Source organism: Tiliqua scincoides, chromosome 7 (genome assembly GCF_035046505.1).
Source record: "Tiliqua scincoides isolate rTilSci1 chromosome 7, rTilSci1.hap2, whole genome shotgun sequence".
Lineage (NCBI taxonomy): Eukaryota > Metazoa > Chordata > Lepidosauria > Squamata > Scincidae > Tiliqua > Tiliqua scincoides.
Window position 1 is genome coordinate 59754097 of NC_089827.1, and position 6830 is coordinate 59760926.

The following is a 6830-nucleotide window of genomic DNA, read 5'->3' on the forward strand; positions in this document are numbered from 1 at the left end:
GTGAGGCAACTCCCAAAAGAAAACATCAGATTTTCTCCAAGAGCCACAAGCTATCTTTGCAGCCTAATCCAAAACCATTCTGTTTACCCATTTTCACGGTAAAGAATGGCCCAAAATTTAAGACAAGAGACAGTCCTGGGCACACCCCTCTGCCAACCAGTACAAATTTTACAGCTGCTGCAGTTGTCCAGAGTATGGTACCTGCAGGACAGCACAGGCCTTCTCATCAGTGCAGCTTACTTGCTGGGTGTCAGAAAGCACTTTACAGTGCTTTCACAACCCCCAGTGCTGGTGCTGCCCATCAATAGGATCAGGCTTTCAGTTATTCTTTCCAGACACCAATAAGGGCCCTCTTCTTGGTACAGAAGCAAAATAGATATTTTCATAAATACTCCCAGCGTATGGTTTAACCTGGTTTCTTTGGTCAGGTTCAGTATAAACATACATACTTGTGTGGGTATATATGCTAGTTCTGCTCCAGACCACAGTAGATTAATATACTGGCTCAATAAAAAGCACTGCCCATTTTCATATTTTTAGAAACCATTTACAAAATCATAGCTCTAAATAAGCATTTGTAGGGAAGTGTCAGAAATGGGACAGAAGAGCATTTCATAAGCATAGCAACTGTAAGAGAACATTGTACAAACTTCTAATTTGCTTTTATTTTTTGAGCATCTTTAGGTTAGCAGTCCTCCACAGAAAATAACCAAGCCTTTAAACAGAGTCATTTTCTCCCCACCCCAGGCCTTCTCAGAGAAGGCTTCTCCAAGTTGCTCAGAAGTCTTCTCAGCCCAAATTTTGAAGGCAGAAAACACTGTAGTATCTTCAATACCTTTCTATGAAGCTGTAGTTTTCTGCAGTTAAAGACATTATTTCACATCCCTTGGAGGTATGATGTTCTGGTGTAAGAAACAATTCTCTCATCATTAGGTAATAGGCAAACAATGCTCTTTGCAAGGCAAGCATTTGATTGATTGATTGATTGATTGATTGATTGATTGTCCACCTTCCCCCCACATTTTGGGATGATTAAGATGGTTTACAATGTAACAAAAATAAAACTTAATTAAAAATATTTATTTATGTATTTACCACCATTCTGCAGGCTGACCCTGGCACTCAATATGCTAACAAGGGGGTGTCCAAACTTTTTGCCAAGAGGGCCGCATCATCTCTCTGACACTGAGTTGGGAGAAGGGAAAAAATTAATGTATAAAATTTGAATAAAGTTACATAAATGAATATAGTAGAGACAGAACTTTTATGAATGAATGAAGGTCTCTTGATAACTCAAGGCCTATAAAAGACCTTGTGCAAAGCAAGGTCAACCTTTCCTTTGCTGCCTCTGCTGCTTTGGGTTATGTCAGAATGCCAGATGCAAGGGAGGGCACCAGGATGAGGTCTCTTGTTATCTGGTGTGCTCCCTGGGGCATTTGGTGGGCTGCTGTGAGATACAGGAAGCTGGACTAGATGGGCCTATGGCCTGATCCAGTGGGGCTGTTCTTATGTTCTTATGCTTAGCAGACACAAAACAGCAAGAGGCAGAGGGAGCCCTTAGCCTGCAGCTTATGAGAGGTCAAACAGTTGGCCCTCACACTGAGAGTAGCCATGTCGGGCCAGCATGGGGTCCAACTCTCTGGGGGACCAGAGGCTCATTGGAAACTGGGGGCTCCCCATGGGCCAGATTGGGGGCCTCAAAGGGCTGCAAGTGGCCCCCCAGGCTGTGGTTTGGGCACCCCTGTGCCAACAGAACAATGCTAAGTATGGCTACTCAGATGTAAGTCCATTATAGCCAATAAGGGCTACTCCCAAGTAAGTGTGCACACGATTGCAGCCTAAAGCTACAATCCTATCCACACTTTCCTGGTAGTAAGCCCCATTGACTATAATGGAACTTCTGAGTAGAAACATAGGATTGGACTCCAAGTTCCCAACATATGGACTAGTTCCATTCCAGAAGTCTGTATGAAAGTCAGAATGTACGAGCCTCGTACGTACCTCAAAACAGCCAGCTCTTGCCAGGCTGTTGTCATACCTGAACAAAAGCACCACACAGGACATACTGTGTGGACAGGACATATATAAAGTCTTGAATAAAGACCAAGAAAGGCGGTATATAAATACCTGTTGTTGTTGTTACTGTACCTGTGCAAAAGCACTGGCGCAGCCACCCGCAACTCTGGTGTCCATAACTCATAGCCAGTGTCAATAAAGATAGCATAAAAAGTAATTTACAGACATAAACAGAAAATGAAAGAAGAGCTGAAAGAGAAGAGCTAAAATCAACAACAGCATCTAGAAAGGCCTGACAAAATTTAGTGTTTAGTCCCTCACTGGAAGGTCATTCTCAACTCATAGTTGGAGGAAATTCCACAGGAGTGGTGCAACCATGCAGAAGTCCCTCCCTTTTTTTCTTGTTGCCAGCCAGGCTTCAGCTCCCCTTCCCCAAATAGCACAGAGAATGGGTTGTCTCTTTTTGGAGGAGACAGTCCCTCAGATACCCTGGTCCTAAGCCAGTGGTTCTCAAACTGGTGTTTCATGACCCACTAACCTAGGAAGCTCTTCTCTGTCCCCTTAAGGGGCAGGATGGGGGATGGTGGGGACGCAAAAACCATGATTGTGCTGCCACCAGGGCAGAGGATTTTTCTAACTTACTACAGCCTGCACTAACTTCTGGGTGCTGCAGGGAGCCCCACAGACCCCTCTGCAGGGCTTTCCATGCCTCAGAAAAGGCAAAAATAGCAATCATGACCCACTTCCTGTTTCACAATTGCAAAACAGAAGTGGGTCATAATAGCAGTTTTTTCTTTTTCCAAGGCACAAGGAGCCCTGCAGAGGCGTCCACAGGGCTCTCTGCAGCCCCCAGAGGCTGGCATGGGCTGTGATAAAGTAAAAGAAATCCTCTGTCTCTGGCGGCAGTGTGATCCTGCCCCCACAAAGGTTTAGAGCGGTCCTCAAATTCCTGGAGAGTTTGAGAACCGCTGCCCTAAGCCATAAAGGGCTTTAAAGGTCAAAGCCACCACCTGGAATTGAGTCCAGAAACAAATTGGGTCAGCGGAGCAGTGGCTTGAGAGAATCAAATTACCACATCACCATGATCATGTAGGCCACCACATTCTCCACTAATTGCAGTTTCCAGGCAGTCTTCAAGAGCCAGCCCTATACAAGAGTATTGCAGTAATCATGTCTCAAAGTCAACATTGTGGACCACACAGTGGTCAGGTCTGATCATCACAACAATTGCACAAATCTCATCAGAGGCCACAGACACACCATTCACCAGCCTTTGGTAATCTTTTCACTCTGCAATCTTTCTGTGGCTTCCTTTTACTACTTTCCCAATTTGAGACTGGATACCACCATATTCCTTTCAATCCATGCTTATCTGAGTAAGCTCAGGCCAAAGCACTTGACTCCTCAAAGCTGCATAAATTCCTGAAGGGATATTGTTCTCAAACTTTTGACATGCAACTAAAATACTTTTGGGAATGGCTCACAGAAACATACAACATATAGCCCACACTTGTGGGCTTCAAACACTTCAAAAACTTTGAAATGCATTATCCAAGTTTTCCTCTCTTTTTGCTCAGAGGCAATGCCATTCTGATAGATTCAAAACAGCATGTAGGCTGCAGGCCTTTGCACACTTGCATGGGAGCAAGCGCTAGTGACCACAGCAGAATTTACTGCAGAGTCTAATGCCTATGATTTGTTCTGCTGGACAATTCAAAGCATCATGCAGGAATAATCCACTCTGGGGGGGAAAAAAACCTGAGATAGCTTTTTTGGTGCCCTCATGAAAGGTGCTGCAAACATTCTCAAACAGGGGTGTCAAACTCATCTCATACAGAGGGCTGAAGTTGGCATTCATGGTGCCTGCTGAGGGCCGGAAATGACATCATTAAGCAGATGATGGCCAGAAATAAGCACTTTGTTTTCACAGAGAAACTCATTAGCTACAAATGACAGAAGAGAAAATGTGCAAATCTTGTTCTTATTTTCAAGTTATGAGAGAGCACAATTATCATGCTAGGAAAGCCCAATTAAAACAGGGCTAGATAAATTGCTTCCAAGAGCCACATTTGGCCCACAGACCTTATGTCTGACACCCCTGTTCTAGAATTGCAAGTGGTAGCTGGACTCTGGGGTTGCTGAATGGGAGACACCCAAGTGCCCCACAACTGACAAGGATTGATGCGCAGAGAAATCGCAGCAGATGGAAAACATCATGGAAGAGAAAGATTATTTCATCCAGATTGGTTGCAGAGCTTTCAACAGTCAGTCCATCCTCCCACTCCACTCTGGCTGTGTGTGTGTGTGTGGGGGGGGGGGAACAGCCTCGATTTTCCCAAAGGCAAAACCACATTCTCCCTCCACCCCCTCCCTCCTACTCTCTCACTCACTATTTACAGGGATTTGAAAAGTCTTTAACACTAATAAGAGAGAGGCAAAGGGCTCTTCCCCAGGGTTCAGCGCTGAAATGCTGGAGTGGCATGCGTTTGTGTGTGTGTCCTTCACACTTAAGAGAAGGAGGGTTGCTCAAGAATGCGAAACGTGAGACCTACAGATCCTTTCCCCCAACCACGTCCATCCCTTTTGCCTTCAATAATACATCTCGACCCTCTTTCGTCAAATCCCTTCCCAAGGGGAAGAAGGGCTCAGGTTACATGGGGGGAGGAGTCTAGATAGTGGTGATTTATATCACCATTAAAAAAAACCCTTTTAAAAAATGCTACACACAGATAAGTCAACAACGTTAATCTGCCTACACTTTTGGTGGGGGGGCTCTAAACTCTGTGTGTGTGTGTGTGTGTGTGTGTGTGTGTGTGTGTGTTATATAGCAGAGAGAGAGAGAGATCCTGTTTTTAATGATGTTTCCACTTTCCAAACTGCCTCCTCCACCCCGGGGTGGTTTATTATTGGGCTCCGGGGTCTGATTCTCTTTGCCTATCTCCCCATCTCCCGCATTTCCTGCAGCGCGGTATGAAAACCCAAGTATTTCGCAAGGGGGAAGTTGTTACAGCAGATCAAGGGGTTGGCAACACTGTGGCGCCCCTTCCGCCCACACTTTTCCTTTCCTTTCCTTTTTTTTCCAGCCACAAAAAAGAGAGCGTGGGAAGAGAGAGAGAGAGAGAGAGAGCGAGAGAGCAGCTTCCACCCCGCCTGTCAAGAAGACTCCCCACCACCACCACCTTGATAATCCTGGGCGTATCAGCCCTTGGGAGAAGGAGCCAGCCCCAAGTGGTGGAGTCTGGAATGGATACACTGAAGCTCTCAGAGACCAGCCTTGCACGAGGAGATTCTTACCTTGAGATGCTTCCTTATTGTCCCATCTTAGCTCCTCTGTGTGTGTGGTTGGGGTGTGTGTGTGTGTGTTTTATACAGCTATGATTTTGTTGCACAGAGAGGGGGAAATGGGTAGCAATGCTGTCAAGTCATGTGATGGATTGAATTATTCCCACCCTTCCTTCCCCCCTCTCTTTCTTTCCCCCTCTGCTTTTAGGACAATACTCCCCAGCCCGCACTCCAATGTGTCAGGCCAAGCTGGCTGATGACAGAGAGGAAGGAGCGCGGCTGCCGTCGCCAGCCAGGGCTGGGCTCAGCCGGGCTGGGAGGGAGGAGAGAGCCTGGAGGTGCGTGCGAGTGGCGTTGATTGGGGTCTGGCATCTCCCAGTGATGCCTTGAAGAGGAGGAGGAGGGTGAGTCTGATTTTCTCCTGGCTTCCTCCTCCTCCCTCTCCTTCCCCCATCGCCCTCTTCCCGAGAAGTCGGAGAGATCCCGGAGATGCATCTTTCTGCAGGGATGCAATGCTTGCAAACGCTGCTCCCCTCCCAGGATGGATCTCACTTTCCCCAGCCAAACCACCGGGAGGGCTCACAGGGGTTCTTGTCTCTGCAAGTGGGAAACCAGCACACTTCCCCTTTGGGCAGATCTCAAGTCCCTGTTCACTTTTCAGATGGTGCTGAAGCCTGATGATGAACAGGAGTTTGAATGGCTTGGCATCCTGCAAAGTCAGCTCTCCAAGCCAGCCCCTGCTACTAGAAGTCTGCCTTCTTTAAGCAGCATGGCTAGCCCAAGTACCAGTTTTTGTGCAAATTGTCCTATGTATGGTGTCCCAGGAATCCCAAATAACTAAGGGCCAAATCCTATCCAATTTTCCAGTGCGGGTGCAGCCATTCCAATGAGGCATGCACTGCATCCTGGGTGGGGAGGCAGTCACAGAGGCCTCCTCAAGGTGAGGGAGCATTTGTTTCCTTACCTTGGGGCTGCTTTGCAACTGCACCAGTGCTGGAAAGTTGGATAAGTTTGGGTACTGAGTTGTCAATAGGGTCAACCCAGGGCTTCCTGGCACCTAAGGCAGAGTGCCAAATGCAGTCCCTCCCCTTACTGATGATATGTCAGCCTCTGTTTCTCCCACTCTCCAATGCCCTCACTCAGCACTCTCCTCCTCTCTTCATTTCCTCTTTCTTTCTATACCAGGGGTGTCCAAAGTTTTTGGCAGGAGGGCCACATCATCTCTCTGACACTGTGTCGGGGGCCGCAGAAAAAAAGAATTAAATTACATTCAAAATTTGAATACATTTACATAAATATATATAAATTAATATATTAAAGATTAACTTATATAAATGAATGAAGGTCTTGCAATAGCTCAAGGCCTATAAAAGGCCTTGCACAAAGCAAGGCTGGCCTTTTCTTTGCTGCTACTACTGCATCACAGACATGAAACAGCAAGTAGTGGAGGGAGCCCTCATCCCACAGCTCAAGCGAAAGGTCAAACAGTCGCTCTCACGCTGATAGCAGTTGCGTTGGGCCAGTGCGGGCTC

The 6830-nt window shown here is 46.7% G+C and overlaps 1 long non-coding RNA gene across 1 annotated transcript in view; it reads right to left on the reverse strand.

Moving 5' to 3' along the window:
- LOC136657327 (uncharacterized) overlaps positions 1–5458 on the reverse strand; it is an 82589-nt gene extending 77131 nt beyond the window's left edge. The window contains exon 1 of the long non-coding RNA XR_010794752.1: positions 5311–5458. This is a non-coding gene — a long non-coding RNA (uncharacterized lncRNA). The remainder of the gene's footprint in view (positions 1–5310) is intronic.
- Between the last annotated feature and the right edge of the window lie 1372 nt (positions 5459–6830).